General features: G+C 40.4%; 1 protein-coding gene and 1 pseudogene across 1 annotated transcript in view; one reads left to right on the plus strand and one right to left on the minus strand.

Moving 5' to 3' along the window:
- Robo2 (roundabout guidance receptor 2) overlaps positions 1-22,871 on the minus strand; it is a 1,567,832-nt gene that overhangs the window by 1,183,438 nt on the left and 361,523 nt on the right. The gene's annotated exons all lie outside the window — the stretch shown is intronic.
- On the plus strand, positions 12,964-14,941 carry Tent5b-ps1 (terminal nucleotidyltransferase 5B, pseudogene 1; annotated as a pseudogene).

The following is a 22,871-nucleotide window of genomic DNA, read 5'->3' on the forward strand; positions in this document are numbered from 1 at the left end:
TAAGGAGAAGTTAGGCCAGATAAAAAGGAAGCCAATCCAGGTTGAGGGATTGACCAGGGTCATATGGATGCATGCTTGCCTCCTCCTAAGATGTGCCAGGACTTCCGTGTGCCTGGAAGAGTGAACATATGGGCGACCAGAAGATGACAATCTTAGGCAAAGCAAAGCTTCAAATATACTAGCTACGCTAGTTCTTATGTGGCAGGCTCAACGATGAGTGTTAGGCAAAATGTAGTTAGGGAAATTCCATGTCCCGAAATGAGTTCTAACAGCAACAAATATTATTAAGTGGAGAATTCCAGGCAATATGTATTTGTAAATTGAACTGAAACTGAACAGTACATAAAAAGGACTATTTTGAAACAGATATTAAGTTTCATTGTCAGAATGTTCTACAAACATTTAATAACTCCAGACAAATAATCAGGGAACCTGTGAGTATTTTAATGACTAAAGTGAAACTACTTCTGGATTTTTTTTCAAAATTGAATATACAAGAAAGAGTCCTTGTCATTAAGGTATTTGTATTCTTAAGTAGCAATGAATAGCCTAGTAAGAGCACCAGTGGAAGGGGAAGCCCTGGGTCCTGCTAAGACTGAACCTCCAGTGAACGTGATTGTTGGGGGCAGGGCGGTAATGGGGGGAGGATGGGGAGGGGAACACCCATAGAGAAGGGGAGGGGGAGGGGTTAGGGGGATGTTGGCCCAGAAACCGGGAAAGGGAATAACATTCAAAATGTAAATAAGAAATACTCAAGTTAATTAAAAAAATAGAAAATAAAAAAAAAAAAAAAGAAATGAGTGCTAGGCTCCGAGCATGTAGCTTACTTCTAGAACATGTGTCCAACATACATGAGGCTCTAGGTTTGACCAGTAGTACTCTAAAAGGTAGAACAGAGCAATAAGATTAGCAGAAAAGAGAGCTACAGAGAATTTTTAAAATTTACTTAATTATTTATTTATTTGTATCCCAAACGCTGCCTCCTCTTTCTGTCTCCACATCATGGAATCCCTCCCCCCTTACCCTACCCTTCTCCTCTGAGAGTGTGTTATCCCTCTGGGTATCCCCACACTCTGGCTTATCAAGTCTCCCCTGCACATATGTAGCAGACATGCAGTCCAGTATCCATGTGGGGCAACAACTGGAGCAGAGCTAAAGAGAAATCAAGTGATCTTCGCTCTGGTGCTTAACCATTTACCCGAATCATGCCATAAGTTTGGTTTTTGTCCATTCTCCTAGCATGTCCTCCAGCTTTGGGACCACTAAACAAAATGGAGGAAACTAAGAATTATATTAATTTTCACCATATTGCTACCATTTACTTATACTTTGCAAATGTTACTGTCTATGCACAATAAGATCTTGTCTTTCTTCATTTTCTTAATAAAAACATGATCTCTTTAATGATGATACCAGGTAATATTAATGGAGCATAAGTTATGCTACCATGCCATTAATAATTGAAAATGTAGGAAAATTAAACCTTGGCTAGCAGGTTTACAGCAGAAGCATTACTAAGGTCTCTTTGTTTCAATGTACATCTATACCTGGTTAATTGCAATGAGTATCTTCCCCTAGTTAGCTGTGAGGACAGAATCATTATTGTTTCCCAAAAGCATTATGAATTTATCTACAAGATAATGAAATATTTCATAAGTAGATGACACTGTTATTTTCAATCAATGAAGGTATGGAGACTAACTTTATCACAACAGAAACTAAAGTGGTGTGTGTGGGATGCTTCTAAAGCAGTCAGTGGGTAGAGTTTAGTGACATTGCTAGATGTCCTATAAGGCGCAACACTGTCCTCACAGCAGGGTTATTTGGTAGAAAATGCTAAGAGATCGAGTGTGACAAACTCTATGGTATCAATTGCTTATCAGATCTAAAAAGGTGATTATACTAGCCACCGTTTAACTTAAGCACAATAAGATCAAACGTTCATGTGACTAAATCTCCCTAGATGAACATAGCCCTTACTGACACTGTCCTTCGACAGCAGCAATGCAACATAACCAACTTTCATTCTGCCACTTCAAATAAAGCCTCCCACTTTCCCTCCTATGATTCACCCAGAGGGATCTCTCATTCCCTGAACACCATACATCAGGCCACCGAATTGGTGGATTTGCTGAGCCCGAGCACTAAAAGGGGCCCAGCGAAGCCTGTGTATGACAGCATAAATCTCCAACCAGAAAATTCTCAGTGTCCCTCCAGGACTCAAAAGACCACAAAACATTACCAAGCACACACAGGTATGCATTTCTCCAGTTGGGGCCCTCTTATTTCATTGACAATGATTTTCTTCTACCAAACATAGGTGACTTCATTGTTAACTTCTTTCTTAAAACACTGTGTTGACAAGCTATTAAAATAAAGTTTAGCTGAAATTTAATCAGAGAGAGTGGTAAATAGGTAAAGAATTATTTTGATAATTCTTGAATGGCCACAGATTAATTCACTAATACATACAAACACCCATACATAACTGTCACTAATTGCTTGGCTATTACTCTCTAGCCATTCAGTACTAAAACTCTCTCTGTGAGTCAAAATAGAGATTTTCATATTTTGATGACATATTAAAATTTATTTTTATTTTCAAAATATTTGTGTAGTTATGTCTATTTGTCAATGCACATATGAGTTCGGGTAGCTGCAGTGTGTAGAAGATAGTCTCAGATACCCTGTTCTGGAGTTAAATTGGTTGTGAGTTGTCTGATATGGGTGTTGGAAACAAAACTTGAGTCTCCAGCAACATCAGTTCCTATGAGATTATGAGCCATCACCCCAGTTCTCACATTTTAATTCTTCTTATCTTTGCCATATTTTCTTTAAATAAAAATGAGAACTTTTTGATCACATCTTGTCTGTTTTGTCTACTACAGCTACAAATAATTTGGAGGATCCATATGAGGGAGAGTCTTTGATATTTGCAAAAGTTACACTAACAGTTGATATGTGATAATTTTATTTTTAAGGTCAAGCAGTAGTACTACACAAGTGACATTTAATAAATGCATATTTCACAATGAATTCATGGGAGGAACTTATTCTGGTTAATTAAAATGTTGATCCAACTCAACAGGAAAGGAAATGGTTCCTTTTGCTATAGCAGACAAATTTCGAACAAATTCTATTTTTTTTCCATTGTCAGTGAATTTAGTATCTTTGAATCTGACTGATGATTTAAGCACTACACACACCTGAGTGTTACTGGACTGCACATCACTTCTGATCCTCACAGCTTATATTTACAAGATACAAACAACAAGGCTGAGTCTAGACATCAGTCAGGGGTACTAGGACACCTCTCAACAGAGATCTTTGATTTCTAATAAAAGTGTAATATATCATTTTCCTTTTTCCTTTCCTCATCCTAACCACTGTTATGTGTCCTTTCTTGAAAATATGGCCTCTTTTTCTTCAGTTCATATTGTTACACACACACACACACACACACACACACACACACACGCACACACACACACACACACACAATTCAATCTTTTTATTGTAACTCGGATGTGTATGATTTCCCAAACGACCACATGGCACTGGAAAGCCAATAAGAAGCTCGTCCCAGGGAGGACTATTTCTCCCAATTTCAGTGTTTTCTTCTTGCCTCAGCTCTTTGATTCTAGGATGATCTCACCCATGGGATACTTCAACAGTTTACCTACATCAAGACTTGAGGACGAATACCACCAATACATAAAAATACTGAGTGGAGTGCATCTACATTGTACCTCTTTTGTTATTCCCTTTTCATTAGAAAATTATAATGAAAGTTTCAAATAACACTTATAAACTTTCATTGTGTGTTTCTGTGTGCCTGTGTGTATATGTGAGTATATATGCACATATACGTGTAATATATATGTATTTATATAAATAATATATAAGTATTAGTTATAGAACCAACATGATTGTATCCCTAGGACTTTAAGAACCTACTGTGCCAAATATAATTAAAAAAGTAAAATTACATGTGTGCTAATAAAACAAATGTAAGAGGAGATCCTGTGCCATGAGCCTGAAACGGTGGACAGGAGTCACAGGAGGAGTTGAAGTGGAGAAGAAGGGTGGCGACAACGCAACTACAATACTCCAAAGACATTATAGAAGAGTTGAGGAAAGCAGCTTTGTATTTTGTACTATAAATGTCTTAAAGAATGCTTGAAATTGGGAGAGTGTCAGTGATAATCACCTGGGAAAATACTGAAAACTCCACAATGTAGCTTGGGTTTAGTAAGTCGTGTGCATTGTAGAATAGTTTCTTCATGTGGCTTGGAATGTGCCCCTGTTCTTGAGATCCTAAATGCACTCAACCTCTAGAGATCTGCAGCTCTGTTAGGAGGAAAAGGCTCAAGCATTCTTGGTTTGCCAAATAGCACCCAGTTCCTTATCTGTATAAACACATTGCTCAAATAAGACCGATCCATGTTGAGTTTTTTTTAAATGAATGGCATTTAATACATTGGGTGATGTGTGGGAGAAAGGAAATATTTCAGGCCTATATTAACGTATGGCTAACCTAGGTTGAAAATGATTACTTGCTGCTCTTTAAAAGCCAGAATGTGAGACGTGGAGAAATGTTCCACTGAGTTTCTAAAGAACCAGCTTTAAAATGTAATCAGACATGCCTGAAAATATACAAAGTATAATTTTTCCATCACAGATATTTTCTGAAGCTTATGTAACATTCATTTATAGGACAGGATAGTGCTAAATTTTTGACATGGTCTGTTGCCTATGGTTCATCAATTACATAAAACGTTGGCTATTTAAGGAGATATCAGTGGGGTGTTTATTAAGTAACTACTGTTTCTTTTCATTTTATAGTAAATGTATGCTGCCTTCACATGCACTTAGTAGGAAGGTATAAAATCTTAAGTCTTTTTAGCTACATAGTAGAGACATTAAATCATAGCTTTATAGTCTCTTGGGGATGTTTGCAGACTTTGTATTAATGCCTGCAGTTGAAATCTCCTTGGGGTTGTCTCCTGAGTGTTCTTAAAGCCCTGGGGATACAATCATGTTGGTTCTATTTCTAGTTAAATGGAAAGTCATATGAGAAAGTATGTCTCTGCATTGCCAGCATTGAATATAAAATTGTTGCAGATAGCTGTTTTTGTTTGTCTTGTTTTATTTGTTTGTTTTTTGCAAAAAGCGAAGACTTAGGATTTGTCTATCGTATATATTTCAAACAAAAGTAGTATATAATATTAAGTCAGATTCTTTACAAATTCTATAACTGTTCTCTAATCTTACTTCTATAGTCAATTAGAAATTATAGTAGGGATGATTAAAATACTATACATACATAGCTGCATATGGCTGTATATGTGCATAGTAGATATTCACATATATATGTATGCATCATTACATACAGAATTACAATTATAATTTTAATTACATAATAGAATTAAATTGTATCATAAATTGAAAATAATTTTGATTGCCTTACAAGTAAATGTTGATGAGAAAATAAAATTTTAAATGAGAGATCTCTGATCTTTCTATTATTTTTCACCAAAAATTGTCTCCATACAGAAACCTAGCCAGTAACCTAGATGTCTTCTTTGTCCATAGGCAAAAACCATTTCAACAAGAAGAATGACAAGGTTTTTAAAAAGAAAGGCAGAGATGCCAATTGTTGTCTTTTAAACTGGTTTCAAAGATTAACCATGCATCACTTTTGTTACCAGTCATATCTTTTTGTTTCACCACCAAAATCATGCAACAAAATGTAATTGCAAAGTAAATTCTTCATTTTGGTCAGCCATGAGACTAGCCAAAATGCTTTTGTTTTATTCATTTGGACAAGAGGAAATATAGTTTGACGAAAAAGCTTTAGAATGCTGTGATAGATCACTGGCAGATCCCAAAGGGGAAGAGAATACTTTACTAACATTTTTTCATGTTCAGAATAGTTCTCCCTCTCTTAGGGTTGCGATATACCAAATTTAATGAGATATTTACATATTGAAATCATAAGGACAGAAAACATGAGAGTCCAGTAATGCTAAAAAACAAAACAGAAAAGGCAAGGAAGGAAGGAAGGAAGGAAGGAAGGAAAGAAGGAAGGAAGGAAGGAAAGAAAGGAGTGAGGGAGAGAAGGAAGGAAGGAAGGAAGGAAGGAAGGAAGGAAAGAAGGAGTGAAGGAAGGAAGGAAAAAAAATCTAAGTCACAACCCAAAGGGAGCAAGTGTTCCTTACCATTAAATCCTTGGCTTTTCATTGGATCATTTATGATTATTTTAGGAAAAACATACTCCTATTCTCCTGAAATGCTCTCAATCGTCTTTATTTGAACCTTTCAATTGACTCCCACTCTTTAGGATAATGTTAAACAAACATTGTTCATTCAAGACAGTTCTTCAAATAACAGGAAAGAGCTGCTCCCTCCTTTTAGTTTCAGCCCTAAATTTACCTTGTGGCTAAAAATTTGCATTCCTGTAAGTTCAAGTTTCAGATTGACCATCAACTGGATAATTTCCTGCCTTTGAAAAACTGAATACTACTAAGTTTGATAGAATCAACCATAACATCTGAGTCAGCAATATTTATTTATTCCAAATCACAAAACTGGAGTTACTTTTTCTCTCGTCATAATCCAAACTAAATAAACAAGGCAGAAATGGTCTGACAGCTGTTCGTAATACCCCAGCTCTTTCCATACCCCCTTACTTTGTTTCCGTTGTAGTCGATGGAGATTATTTCGTGACAGAAGACTGTCTCACAATTATTCTCGTGTTCATGTTCTGCATCCTCTATTGTTAAGTCTAGTAATTTTGACAAGAGCAAAGTTGCCTTGCTTCATTTTCTTTTCTGTGTGATGTCAATTTTATGTTCCCCTCTGAAAGGTCCAAGAAGATGCTATTTCTTTGCATATATATTAAGTTACATATGCTCCTTTAAAACAATCTAAACCTAATATTTTAGGTAACTATGGTTAATAGAATAATTTATACATTCATTGATGCATTAACATATATATGTGCATATATAAGCACTAATTCTTAAGTAGGAAATTGTTAATTAATCTCCCTTAACAGCAAAATAGCTTCCCATTAGTCAAGTCTCAGGTTAATTAATTCACCAGATGAGGAGTGATGTAAGTCCTGATGCGTCCTCCCTAACTACTTACTATTCCTTCCAAGAAATATGCTCCATATATTCTCAGAGAGCAGCCTGGTATCTGCTTCCATGGAAAATGATTATTATTAGCACTAGGCCTGATATCCATTTTTGGGATGGATATATAGAACCATCTAATGAGCATGAGAACAGTGGTGAGAATGGGGGTGGGGATTAATGATGTAAGAAGCAGTAACTCCCTCAGACTTTTGTTGCAATTTCAAAACATTTCTTCTTATTTTTTCCCTTTTATTAATGAAATGTTGAGGCTTCATTTTAAAGATATGTATAGTAGTTGTACAATTCAAGATGGCAGGTAAAACTTAGCTGTGATAGAAGCTGCAAAACAAGTTTGCCCCTTAAAAAAGAATATTTACCATTTCCTTCTTTCCTTTTCATTATGAGTGTGTGTATATAGATATGCGGTACCCTGTGGGTTCTCCAGATCCAATTCAGGTCACTGGGCTTATCAGAAAGCATGTTTACCTCCTTCGGTATCTCAGACACTCTCTTCATTATGGATTTCTTATAAATATTGACAGCCAAACGTTCTAGGAAAAAAGCCCTGTCCCCTGCAAGCTGGTGATTCCCCTTGGATCCATCTGGTACGGTGAGTCACTGAGATGCTTCTCTTAGGTAATTTGCAAGATCTAAAAGTCTGACCTTGTGTCAGTGGTTCCACCTGTGCCTGTCTGAGTCTCACTTAGCAAGTCCCAGCTGCTTCACATGGATGTGGGGAAGGCAGATTTTTAAGACTCCACACGGATGCCTCTTTCCAGCTGATATATTTTCGTGTATTGACATCCATTCAATATTTGCACATGGATATAAAGACAGTTTCCCGACCTTCACCTTGCTGTTCACTGCCAATTTCACTATATTTCTGTTATTACATTATCTTATGTAACATAAGCAAGCTCATTGTAGTGAAACTATTCTGAGTGTATTAGATCTGTAAAAATGGAGAGCTTTCACATTCTGGCAGCAAAGAGGAAGAGACAGGGAGAGTCAGCAAGACTGGATGGAATTCGATGGAATGTAACTCTCTCTGAGACTGAATGGAGAGTGGAGAATGACCAGGAACTGGTGACTCTATTAAAAGCCACAGGAAGAAAAGCATCTCAGTGTATATCCAAAAGAACGTGCACTGCCAACAAACCAAATGTCCCAGGAAATAGATTCTTTCCTTAAGCTATAGACAAGAAGCCACATCTCGTGAGGACTTCATTAGAGCCACTGTGAAACCCTCAGGTGAAAGCCTGAAAGCCCAGATGAACTTCTGACCTAAAGAGCTATGAGAACCTGTGCTTGAAGCAATTTGTCGTGTATGCTAACTTACAAAGATATCTAACATGGATATCCTGACCTTCTATCAGCTAATGTCTTTTCAACATTTCTTTTAATTTAGTATCATCTATCTAGTCATTCAAACAAAAAATTAGAATACTTTTACATCCTTTCAAGTATGCAGGTGAGGTCGCTGTGAAAGCCATATTAACCTCTCTTCTGTAACACACATGACACGTAATGGGTTCTTCTTTAATCCATTACTCCCATCCTGTTCTGAGTCACTAACATCTCTTACCATCAAATATGAGCAGAACTGACAGGTCTCCCATCCAGGCCACATATTTTAATACTCCAATAGGCAAAGTATTTTAGAAAGTTCTGTTTATACTATGTTTTCTCAAAACAGTGTATCCCTTCCAGTTGTAACTCAAAAAGAATAACTTGGCAGGTTTTATGTGGTTCGTCTTTCTTATTCTATAATATTTTATTTGTGCCTCACTTACTAGTTGCCTTAATATTAAAATGACCTGAATGCCTAACAGTGTTCACATGTCTTGGCTGTGACCTAATCTGACCTATTCTCTTTCAGAGTTTGCAGTTTTCACCGTGCAAATGAAGCCTACCAACATTAGCCACATTCATTGGTCTATGTCACATTGACACTTGTCATTCCACATTACCCCTAACTTCTCCGGATTTCTTCTGTCATTTTTCTATTCTGTCAACTTTAATCTATTATAGGCTGTATTATTGTGTGTTTTCCATATATTTCTCATTTCTTCCTCAATTGAAGGAGACCACCTCGTGGACTGGGAGTTTTGTTTTGGCTCACCCAAGAGTAATATTATCAAAGGCCCTCAGCATTTGTGTAGAAGGAACTTGTTAAATGGTGTTTATCAAATGAATGAAAATAGGTAAAAGGCTTTCCTGTTTTAACTCTTAAGTTTTCTTTCTCATTTTGCATGCTACAGGTTATGTATGTGTTATGGTTTCCAGTATTTATGGGATTTCTGAATGTGCAAATGAATGAGTCTCTGTTTCAATGTTCCTTTCTTTTGATATGTTTTGTTCCATTTCGATGTGTTTTTGTTTTATCTTATTTCATTATATCTTAGAAACCTGAGAGTCAGAAAGGGGGTGAATCCCAGATGGACGGGAAGGTTAAGAGGAGATGGAAGGAATAGAGGGAGAGAAAACTATAACCAGAATATATTATTTCAGAAATTTATTTTCAAGAAAAATAAAACATAATAAATGAATATATTTTTATTTTTTTAAATGAATGAAATGTAGGCACAGGTACAATGGTTTCCAGAGAAAACAACACAAGAATTGATGCTTTAGTTTATAGTAAAGAGGCATGATTAAAGAGAAAGTGTAAATAAAGTTGGAGCAATCATAAATCCATCAACCAGAAACCCTGAGTTAACAGGATGAAGAAAGTGAAGACTGACAAGTCTCTCCCTCTCTGAGAATCTCCATGGAGCACACATGGGAAGAATCCAGAATCCTAACTCTTCCAGTAGGAACCAAGTGTGGCATCTGAAACTCTTTAGTCAGTCTCGTTTTCAGAATAGAGATAGGGGTATGCTATAGCAATGAAAGGATCCCAGAGGCTAACTGAAATAACAGATTAAAAGTCGCTAGGAGGTCTCAGGCGTTTTAGGACTCTTAGGTTCTTCCACTCCTGTGTGCTCTTTGTGTTCTGATAACAGACAGTAGTAAGGAATTAATGTTACAGATAATTCTCTCAGTACTGGGCATCCATTGCAAAGCTTTAGGGAACTTTCTCCAATGATCTCATGTATCATCTTGATCACAGAATCAGACTTAGAGTTAGGTTTTAGACACATAATTCAGAGATCTCACATAGAACCCTTACCCTCCCTTCACCTCTTCCTCTTTCCTACCTTACCCCTCTCCCTTTTATCTATTTCTTTACATTTTCCCTCCCTCTCTCATTGCTCCCTCTCCTTCTTCCCTCCCCCAACCTTTTCTTGTTCTTGAAGGTGCGATCCTTTTTGATCCCTTTTGCCACTGTATCAATATTCATGTTATAGGAAGACCCCTCCACCTAGCTGGAGCAATTCTTTTCGTGTGAAAGTTTAAGGAACCTGATATGTATCAGGTCAAACCGCAAGGCACGTGCTGTATTTGATCTCCATTGATTTCTTTTCCTCTCCAATTTTCTTTCTGCCTCCCACTGCTATGACCTAACATAACTCATACTTCTGACTTCCACAAATTAGCAGAGAAAATTGTTCACTAGAGTTTGAAAAGCAATCAAGGACCTTAGGCAGTAACTCCAAGTCCACAGCTCTTCTGTGATGGTACACATTAGAAACAACTGTATTGTTTTAGGGATCACGCTTTGTGTTTCAAGATTGTGACTGATAAATATTTTCTAGAATCACCTAAATTCTCTGAAGGTATCCATCAAAAGCCAGCGTTCAAATACACCCCATAGAGCACCTCAGCATTTCCTCTGTGTAGGGAAAGGTAGCTAATCATTGCATGTTTTACCTGCTCTTACTGGATGACTCTTGATTCTTTTTAAAAGCAAGTTACATCACTCTGAAAGACACTAGAGAGACTGTTTAAAACACCCCATCTCCACTGAACATATGCCTTCACTTATTTACGCTTTTCTCCGAAGATTCCCACGGGTGCTAATATATTTTAATGTTCATTTGAAGTGAGTTATTTTTTAGAAAAACAATAAGCTGTCTTCTCTCTCAAGAACTTTGATCTTATTTTTTTTCTAGATACAGTTGCTAAAGCTGCAAGCTATAAACATCATTTTCTGCCCTGAAAATGATAATTAGTCACTAGTTTAAAAGAAAGTCTTTAAGCACAAACATACAGTAATCATGTCCTAAAACAGGTGTGTCTTTCTAGATTTGAGAAGTTTGGTTATAGTAAGGAAATACAATAAGGAAATTCTCCATGATGATAATGAACGCTTGGGCAATTCAGAAGTGTCTGATTCTTGAGTCCTGAAGTGAAGAGGGCACAGAATATCCCTAGCACAACTTGAGGGAAAAAGAAACAGCAAGAGGCATTGCTAGAGGAGGACTCTTGATGGGCAGAATCTTCAAATACATCCACATTCAGAACTCCTTTCATAGAACGTGAACTACAGTTTCAAACTATCTGCAGTCCCAAAGTCCATGGCACATATGTGGCTTCATGAAACTTTGATTGAGTCTGTTTTAGCCTTAGCAAGCATGGGACAATGGTAGACACATCACTCCACTTCACATAATACCACAGGAAAAAAATACCAAGGGGTAGAATGTTTCCTTTATTGCACTGAATGGAGGACACAGGTGAGCTGCCTTGAGTGACTTCTCTGATATCTGATTCTGTCTGCAAAGACACACACACATCACACAGACACACACACACACACACACACACACACACACACAGATACACACACACACATGCATACACACTGTGGTTGTTGACCTCACACTCCTCAACCACACCGATTGTTGCATTGTTTTGTATAGCACGTGGCTTTTTCTCTCAGAATGTCTCCTAAGACATTAGTCACTGGATTTAGAGTCTGCCTGGTAACTGCGGATGGTCTCATTTCAACAGCTCCAAAGTATTTATAGCACTCAGATTCCTGAAATTTGAGAAGATTAATTTGGGGGAAGAATAACATATGTTTCGTACTATGATTGTCTATGTTACTCTAAGCCCACGAGTGTGGTGTGTGTGTGTGTGTGTGTGTGTGTGTGTGTGTGTGTATGTGTGTGTGTATGTATATGTGGGTGTGTATGTGTATATGTGTGTGTGTGTTGTGTGTGTATATATTTGTGTGTCTGTGTGTATATAAAGGGAGTAAGGAAAGTAAGCAATACATTTAAAAACTTTCTTTTATATCTTTTTTGTTTTGTGTGCTGTAATGCTATATGTATTTGAACATGTGTGCTACAACACACATGTGTAACTCAGAGAATAATATCTAGGTGTTAATTTTCTCCCTTCAATGTGAGCCCAGGAGAGCAAAATTAGGTTGGCAGGCCCAGTGGCAAGCACCTTTTCCGGCTGGGCCATCTCCCACCCCTAGCAATGCATTGTTCAAAGGCCTTCATAGTCCATTACAAGTTCTCTGTTTCTATCTTTGATCTTTTTTGAAAATCATTAAATTTAACTACTGGAGAGATTCTGTTGTTACATAATATCAACCCGATATGTTTCCTTTCCTAGTAAGTAAAAATGGTTATTGCCTCAAAGATACATTAGCAATAAAGGCCATGATGTAAGATAGGGAATCAGAGTCCAGATAGAGTCTATCAGCTGCAATGTCCCTTTTTATTCCCTAAAATTGTTTTAAAAAATTTACCTCAAGAGACCTGAGGTTCTAGGGAGTGCAGAGGTTGGGTTGGGTGTGGGTGTGAGTATGAGGACATCCTCTGAAGATAGTAGAGGAAGAATGGGATGAGGAATGGTCCAAGGTCAGACTGGGAGGTGAATAGTGACTGGACTGTAAAAAAGATTAAGGCTCTAAGATCTGTTAGTCCTCCCTGCTGTCGGAGTTGTTCCCTGGGTTTGCCTCGCCGCCGCCGGGTCCCTGCACCCCGCCTTGGCCCGTGCACAGCCACTCTCCCTGCCCTCCTCGCCTTCACCATTCCCGGGTCTCTGCCGTCGAGGCACGGGGGCCGGGTGAATGATGCCGTCGGAGAGTGGAGCTGAGAGCCTGGAGCAGCCAGCTGTGCAGGTGGGGACCGGTGCAGCCTCGGCAGTGGCCACGGCTGGGGCGGCCAGCGGCGGCCCGGACCTGGAGGCCTCCTCGGCCTCTCTGGGACGGCACCAGAGCCGACTGAGCTGGCCACAGGTGAAGCGGCTGGACACGCTGCTCAAAGAGCCCATCCCCATTCACGGGCGAGGCAACTTCCCCACGCTGAGCGTGCAACCCCAGCAGATTGTACAGAGCTGGGGACCGAACCCAGGGCCTTGCGCTTGCTAGGCAAGCGCTCTACCATTGAGCTAAATCCCCAACCCCAAAAGTAAATCTTTTAAAACTTGAAAATTTTTAAAATCTATAATCATGGGACACCATTAATCCCGGCATTCTTGAGTTTGGGGCCAACCTGGTCTACAGAGCAAGTTCCAAGTCAGCCAAGAGCTATACAGAGAAACCCTGTCTCAAACACCTCAAAAATTTAAAAGTTGAAAAGAACATATGTGGACTTGCAAAATCTAACCAACTTGGGATCTGGGTCTTAGCCTGAAGACTCTATGGCCTTGAACCTATCTTTTTACACCTCTGTGCCTCGGATCTTCTGTCTGTTGACTGGAATAGTGGTCCTCAAAATGGATTATGGTGGACGTTAATGTGTGCAGGCATGTAGGTTGCTAAGCAGCCTCCCCCCACCCCCCAAGTTGGTTACACTCAGTGCCTCGCATGATACTAGGTAGTTCGCAGTAGCTTGGAAGAACAGGGACTGCATGTCCATAGCGTGCGCTTGCATGGCTCAGCTGCGAGCCACGTGCTGCACCCGGAGAGTGGCCTAGGCTACAAGGACCTGGACCTGGTGTTCCCAATGGACCTGCAGACTGAGGCATCCTTCCAGCTGACCAAGGCAGTGGTCCTGGCTTGCCTGCTGGACTTCCTGCTTGCGGGAGTGAGCCGGGCCAAGATAACGCTGCTGACACTCAAGGAGGCCTATGTGCAGAAACTGGTGAAAGTGTGCACAGACCTGGACCGCTGGAGCCTCATCTCACTGTCCAACAAGAGCGGCAAGAATGTGGAACTCAAGTTCGTGGACTCCGTGAGGCGCCAGTTCGAATTCAGCATCGACTCCTTTCAGATCATCCTGGACTCGCTGCTCCTCTTTGGCCAGTGCTCATCCACACCAATGTCGGAGGCCTTCCACCCTACGGTGACTGGTGAGAGCCTGTATGGGGACTTCGCGGAGGCCTTGGAGCACCTGCAGCACCGCGTCATTGCCACACGCAGCCCCGAGGAGATCCGAGATGGCGGCCTCCTCAAATACTGCCACCTCCTGGTACGGGGTTTCCGGCCAAGGCCCAGCACTGATGTTCGCGCCCTACAGAGATATATGTGTTCCGGTTTCTTCATCGACTTTCCGGACCCGGTGGAACAGAGGCGCATTCTGGAGCGCTACCTGGAGGCCCACTTCGGCGGAGCAGAAGCAGCCCGTCGGTATGCTTGCCTTGTGACACTGCACCGGGTGGTCAAGGAGAGCACAGTGTGCCTCATGAGCCACGAGCGCCGCCAGACCCTGGACCTTATTACCATGCTAGCCCTCCAGGCACTAGCGGAGCAGGGCCCTGCTGCCATGGCTGCCTTGGCCTGGCGACGTCCTGGCTCAGATGGGGTTGTACCGGCCACCGTTAATTACTATGTGACCCCCCATGCAGCCTCTGCTGCCCCGCGCTCATTCCTATCCTACCTGGCTGCCTTGCAACTGACTCTGATCCTGGCCAGAAGGGAACGAGCTTCCTGGGTGGGGTGGGGTCATCAGGTATGTGTTGAGGATGGAACCAGACACAGGCCACCTGTGCCAGCTGGCCCAGCACTATAGGGTTGGGCCTTCGAACAGACCAGATTTTCCTGCACTAGGCCCCTGTGGACTTAAAGCCAAGTCAGGGTTCTTGACAGAAGATCCCCTTGGTCATCACACTACACTCTTGGACCTGCATAACTGTGGGGACACAGAGGATACTTGCCTTGAGAAAAAAAAAAAAGTAAGCTTGTACGGTAGCCTCAATAGCACCTTTGGGTTGATTTCAATGGCCTAGAAGGGTCAGCTCACAGGGATCCAGATGCTCCTATAGTGGCCACAATGTATCTATCACGTGACAGGACTATTCAGTTGGGGTCCTGCTGGGACCCCACAGAGCCTGGTGGTCCAACCTCGCTGATCTTTAGGAAGAGGCAAACTGAGGCTCAAGACAGCTCCTTGGGTGTTTGGAGGGATGGGAGTTCAATCTCTTGAAACCTGTGTCCTTGCCCTAAGCTGTGAGGATTTCCTGAGGGCCAAGGTATACAGTGGACTGATTTCCAAACAACCAGAGTAGGATTCGACCCATACACCTCCCAGTGTGTCACCCATCTCTCTTCCCCCGTGCCTCCCAGGAGCCCTACTGTCCGGGCACTTTGGTTGGAGGCTGCTGGGTTCAAAAGTGTCACTGTTAAACCGACCACTCCCTCCCCCACTTGCTTGGTAATAGGACGGGCATACGTCCGGAAGGAGGCATACCCCATCCTTTTCTCACTCCTCTGGATTTTTTGCTATTTTGCACTCTTCTCACCAATAAAAATGTCTACACTGAAAAAAAAAAGATTAAATGATGATAATGATGATGATGATAATGATGATGATGATATATACCAAAACCAAATTGTTCCCTCTTCCACTACCACTCTTCCACCTCTATCTTCCCCAACCTCACAAGCACAGAATTACAATATAATAATGGAAATTAATTTCATCCATAAGACATTACAAGTTTATCTATAACAAATAATTTATGACTCCACTAAGCAGGACTGTTTCTTTAAGGAAGAAGAAAAGATGCGCACATCTTCCAGACTACCTCAAACAAGCTTCTCTAGGTTATTATATATATGCATGCTTCAGAGACATGAGAGAAACTTAAGGGAAGGATAGACATTTTACAGCTGGTATTGTGTCCTCCATCTCAGGGCCCACTTTAAGCATCTTTCCATACAGACTTCCATGGAAACAGATGGATAAGAACAAAAAGAACCAAAGCACAGTTTGAGAATGTTGGTGATAAAATTGGTGCACTGTTGAGGTCAAGGTCGATCAATTTTCCTTAGATATTTTTATATACAAGTATCCTTCATAAGTATTTCTTTACTGAACGTACTTTTGACCTTAGTGACAGAACATCACTTTAGAGGATGAAAGAGAACGCAAATTCTGGACTAGTGGCTACCCTGCTAGAACCCTGAACTCACACAGAAAGGTTTTGAGGCATCATAGTTGACTATATGACAACCAGATTTAGGGAACCATTGTTCATTTACTTGAGTGTGTTCTTCCAAGACAGTGGGGACATTGTTATTCCTTACTGAAATACCAAATTTCTAATCAATGTTTTGTCTAGATTCATTGACCATGACCAGATAAATGGAAATTTATATAAACATATATATGTATATATATACTAATATTATAATTATTAGTAGTATAATTTTCTAGACAAATATTCTACACATGGTTAACTGCAACTGGAACAACACAGTAGCTTCTGTTTTCTGCTCTTACCATACGTGATGAGAAGCACCCATCCTTGTATGCCATAGATACATTTAGAGTGACTGGCTCCAGAATATAAAAGAAAAGCATGGATAGTACCAAAAGACTTCCAGAGAAATGAGCAGTATGAAATGACCTGGATGAGAAGGGCCTTAAAACTTGATTATGACTAATTGGACTATGAATACTGAATGAAGTAATCAGACTGTCACTACTCCTTGGGGGCAGTGAGTGGACTGTGCCATTAGACAAAAAGCCAGGTAAGTTCAAGCAGATTTGGGAACCCCAGAAATTCTCAACATTGAGAATGAGAGGTGTCCAAATCTCTTTCCTACCAGGTTCCTATCCTGGAACATGTGACCACGACACCCAATTGAGAGGACTGTGACTATCAGACATATAGAGACAGTACCTGAAATCCTTCCCGTGCAGATGTGGCATCCCTAACATCTCAGACCAAGCCAATAGAAAGCATCTACCTCTAGATCCCAACCTACTCCCAAATGTTTATAAGGTCTTATCCACAAGTAATAAAGTATATGAATATTTCACCAGAGATCTTCAGAGAATGCCTGTCTTACTGAGCTGTAACACTCCAAAGAAAAGATTTCTTCCCCTAAGCTTTCTTTCCTGGCCCTTGACTGAGCTCTCCGCTGTGTCTCGAAGCCTGCCACCTACAAGGGGACAGAGGCAGTTACTGAGTAGGCCAGCAGCCTGCCATGCTTCCTTTTCTCCTTGGAGAGCTGTAACTCTCTGGAGAGCGCCCACCCAGTATGCAGATCCGCACTGGTCCACTTCAAGCCACACCACTGGACATTTATGACACCTACCAAGCAATGCCCCTCCTGCTTCTGAAGCAGAATAATAGTGTCCTTGTTCATTACAAATTTCCTCTGGAAATTGTTTGAAACCATGTGATTAGACGTAGCCATTTTGAGCTGGGATGTTGTATCATTCAGATCCTGATGACCATAATGTTAACCTAAAGCAAAGATTTTTTTTCTTGGAGGTTAGAAGTTTCAGTTTCCATTGTTTTATAGCATGGCAGGATTGCACAGCAAAACAAACCCGGATGTCTCATATCCAGCAATACAATAGTGCTGGGAGAGTGCTGGAGTCCCATGATTTTCTTCAAGGCTATGCCTCCAAGTGTCAAAAGCCCTAACACACATGCTCACACAGACACAGACACAGACACAGACACACACACACACACACACACACACACACATGCACATGTGCCTATGCAAACATTCTCATAGCAGCAGGGGGAGAGGATATGGAAGAGGAGAGGAAGGGATAACCTTTGAAGTGTAAATTCATAAAATATCCAAGAAAAATAAAATGAAAAACAAAAACAAAACAAAACAGAACAAAACAACAACAGCAAAAGTTTCAACAACTTCTACACACTTACCCTGGAGATGATCCACAAAATACATGTGCCCTTTGAACCATCCAAAATCATGATGAGAGTAAAGATCATGCCCAGGCTGGTAACAGAATTGGATCTCCAGAAGCCACATGGTAGGAGAGAAGAATTCTCCTACAAGTGATCCTTCTTATCTCTGTATGCCTGTCGTAGTAACATGGACCCCCACCACACACACACACACACACACACACACACACACACACACACACACACACACAAATAAATCAGTCATAAAAGTGTTTATTAGTTCTGGACTCACCAGTACAGACATTATATGGAATATTTGCTCTTTGTTCTCTTGACCCAGATATAGTAGGGGGCCACTATTCCCAGAGAGTATTGTTATGGGGTGGAAGTGTCAACCATACTGAATCAGTGAGTGGTCTTTGGAAACACATCCATCTGTTTCCACGTGTTCCAAACTTTTCTTAAGCCAAGAAAGCCAAGTTTTGTTTAAACTACTGCTGCTGTGGCAATTTTTCAAAAAAAAAAATCATATGAATACGAAACGTAAAGTAACAGGCAGCCCACACAAAGAAAAAAAAAACTGTGTCAGTACACAAAATATTGACTCAAAAGAAAAGGCATGCATCGTCTTCACTCTACATATCTAAGGGGATTCTAAGCCCAGGAAAGCCTGAAAAGCCAGAGGCCACAACGGGTTTCTTCTGTTGCTCTTAAACATGCCGACTCCAACCACCCCATGTGCATGGCCCTGAAGTGCACAAAAACAACGGCTCCTCTATGGTCCCCTTCAGAATCAATGTGGATCGACTGTCGGAGCCGCTGCGACTGCACAGCTCTCCTCCTCCCCGTCGGAGCGGAACATGCTTTTTGGCTCTTGCTCATCTTTTGGGGATCGAGGTCCTTCTCTCTACAGTAACTCAGGTTGTTTTCTCTGTTCCCACTTGCACCGAGCACCCTTTCTCACTCACCTCCGGGCATATGGGCCTGCAGAGACCATGGAGTTATCTGGCCCCTCTGGCGTCTGCTGTTATTTTTCCTAGCAAGAGAGGGGCTCCCTGACTGTGCTTTTGAGTCATTTGAGGGATTAGGTTCAGTTCCTAGATGAAACTTCTTTTTATTTTTCTGAACATTTATTTTGCCCTTTAAAAGGGCACACTTTCTAATTCCCACAAGAACACAGGTCAGTGGACAAGAAGCCTGCTTAACCGCTGAGACCTTCAGGCTCTCGGTACAGTCATGTTCGTATGCTATTGCTATTCTTGATTCTGTAGCTTAATACCCTTGAAAATTTCCCTTTCCTCTATAGAAAAAATGTAATATCTCACGTTTCTTTTTCCCCATTTTTAAAATACTAAATTCTTAAACCTAAAGATGCCTATGCCTCTCATAACAAAGAAAACAAAATAACTATCTTAAAATTGCTGTATTTTCTCAAATTTGACATGCATAAACCATTTTCAAAACTGTGATCACCAACTTGGTTATATGTAATAGGGTAGACTAATCAAATCATAATAAAGATATTGAAATAAATATATGATATTAATAATATTGGCTTAAATATTAAAGATGTAAACTGCTGAACTATATGCAGCATTTTACTTTAATTAATGATTACATTTCTTTATATAGTTACAATTTCTCTAAATTCTGTAAGCATATTTTGTTTAAAACATAAGATTGTTTGTGCTCAAGAGTGTACTCAGTGGGTGAGCTGTTACTTAGCATATGCAAATGAAGTAATGAAAATGATGAGAGAGGAAAAGGGAAACTGTGAGTTATCCCTTGTGTTTTCAACTTGCCCTGGTAGCCAGTGATAGCCATCGTAGGTCCTTCTCATGCTACACCAGAGAGAGGGGCTACAACAGACAGTCACTGCTCTCCACCGATTATTATCCCCTGTGCATTAGTTTATTGCCCATGTTGAGAGACCTCTTGCCATTCTAGCCTGCTAATAAACACCCAACTGTTTTCTTCCGTTCAATAATGGAGTGTGAATTCTTTAAGATTAACAGAGGGATCGGTGGGGACCTGCATCTTCCTGGCTCATATTGTGTGATGATGACAATGTCACACTCGCCAACCTGCTTGCTTCCAATCGTTTTAATTACAATTTGTAAACTGGACTGTTGCTTTTAGAGAATGACCGTTAAAATACTTGTTATGCAGTCTTCTTGATGTTTCTAAATTTGGATAAAGAAGATAAAAAGGATAAAAAGATTTATCTGCTGAAAATTTTGGAAATTTTTAAGCAAATGATTATGTTTTAAAGCAGGGAACTATTGCTAAATATTAGCATATAACTCTTGAATAGCTTGAGTATGACAGAAACTATTGCTTTTTTCTTTACTAACTCATCCTTGAAGAAGTAAACTCTTCTACGTGCCCACTGTATATGGTTAAAGTGAAGTGCAAGGCGTTTAGCTTCTGAGCAATGAATGGAACTTAATCCTCACCGTATAGATTTGCTTTACTTAGGATCTGTGCATGCAGCAAGAATCCGTGCACGTCAAATCCCATGGTTGGAATCAATGCTCACTGCAGTGGGAGGTTCAGACCTGCTCTAGACGAACCACAGCTTTAGGATATGCAAGAACTCAAGAACATGGCCCCTTGCAACAGAAAAAAAATAAGATTGGAGAATAAGGTAGAGTGATTTAAAATATTCCGACAGTACATTACAGCAGATTAGCTCTTATTTCCATGTCATTTGGTAATTTGATAGCCTGCTCTATGTACAATTTCATTTTAAAAACACAAACAAACAAACAAACAAAAAAACCCCAAAACATTTAGTCTCAGAAGATGTCTTCCACAAAGCGTGAAGATACATTACAGGCGTCTTCACCAAGTTTAAAGGGTTTTGAAAAACAGCTTTGTGAGGGAACTCGCGGTGACAAAAGTAAGCACATTTCTCAAAAAGAGAAGCCTGTGGGTCATTCTCCTCTTCTGTTTCAATGTGAGGTAAACGACCTCACATACATGGCATCTTCAGTGTTCACGGGCTTCTGAAAAGATCTAATTTGAACCTCAAAATGGTAAGGATACTACGGCAAAGCACTTAATATGAGTCAAATTGTTTTCTAAGGACAGCAAACATTTCGATGCACTGTATGTTCCCATGACTCGTGTGGGTCATATCATGTGGCCATCTTTACTTAACAGATGAGGCTGAAGTGTAAGAAAGGGGAGGTGGCAGAGCCGAAATTCAGACACAGGCAGGGTGGTTTTACCTTTAAACATTTGGCGACGTTAACTTTCGACAGTGGATTATAATAACACCAATAAAGAAAGAATAATTGACCAGGAAAGGAAGATTTCAGGTGGAACCGAGGTCTGTGAGTCTGCTATTGGCAACAATTTAAACACAAGAGCAACCCCTAACTCCTACCTTTTATGTGTAATATATTGGTTTGAATATTTTATACTCTGCTCCTTCATAGCACATATAAGACCAGTTTTAATGTATGAAGATATAGTATTACTTTTTCTTATAAATTGAGAAACAAAGAAGATATTTCATAACAGAAAGTTTAAAACAAAATTTAAAAAATTTCTGAAGTACAATATCTAAAAAACTCATTCTAATTTCAATGGATACTTGGTTGTCATACAATTTTAATTAATTACACGTACATCCTGATAGCAGTTTTCCTTCCTTACTCTCTTTCTAGTCCTCCCTGCTCCTCTGCTTCCCTATCATCTATGCCTCATCCCTTTTTCTTAAGAAAAGGGGAGGCCTCCCATGGATATCAACGAGCCTTGAAATATCAAGTAGCAGGAAGACTAAGTACATCCTCTTCTATTGAGACTAGAAGAGGAAATACAGTAGGGGCGAATCTTCCCAAAGGCAGTCAACAGAGTTAGTCAGTCCATGCTCCCACTGTTAGAAGTCCCAAGCTGCTCAAATAGAACACATGTCCAGATAGACCAGTTTAGTCCCATGCAGGGTCCCTGTTGGCAGTTTAGTTTCTGTGGGACCCTATGAGGTCAGGCTGGTTGAGTGTGTAGGCTTTCTTGTGTGTCCATGACCCCTTTGGTTCCTATAGTCCTTTCAGCCTTCTTCTACGGGACTCCTCAAGCTGTACCAAACATTGGCTGTGGGTCTCTGCATCTGTTTCCGCCAATTACTGGGTGAACTGTCTCTGATGACAGTAATGCTAGGCTCCTGTCTGCAAGTATAGCAGAATATCATTAATATTGTCAGGTGTGGACTCCCTCTCATGGCATGGCTCTCAAGCTGGGCCAGTCGTTGTTTGGCCTGTTCCTCAAATTTACTCCATCTTTTACCCCTGCACATCTTGTAGGAAGGACGAATCGAGAGTCTAAGATTTTATGGCTAGTTTGGAGTCTCAATCCCTCTGTTGTCTGGGTAAATGAGATGATCAGATAAGGTTCCATATCCTCCCTTGCTAGGAGTCTTAGCTAGGATTAGACTCATAGATTCCTGGAGTTTCCACTGTCCTAAGTCCATCCTGCAGATACTATCTCCCCATTTTCTGTTCTTTTGCCCAGTACTTTCCCCTCCATCCTCCCCCCACCTAATCCCTTCTGTTTCTATACGCATTCTCACTCCTACCAAGTCCCTTCTTCCTGTCTACACAGGATGTCTGTCTTCTTTTCCCTCCTCAGTGAGATTCAAGGTAATGTCAGATACAATAAAGCTGATAGAAGAGAAAACAGGATATAACCTTGCACTCATTAGCACAGATGACAACTTCCTACGCATAATAACAGCTCAGGCTCTAAGATCAACAATAATAAATAGGA

The sequence above is a fragment of the Rattus norvegicus genome, chromosome 11 (genome assembly GCF_036323735.1).
Source record: "Rattus norvegicus strain BN/NHsdMcwi chromosome 11, GRCr8, whole genome shotgun sequence".
Classification (NCBI taxonomy): Eukaryota; Metazoa; Chordata; class Mammalia; order Rodentia; family Muridae; genus Rattus; species Rattus norvegicus.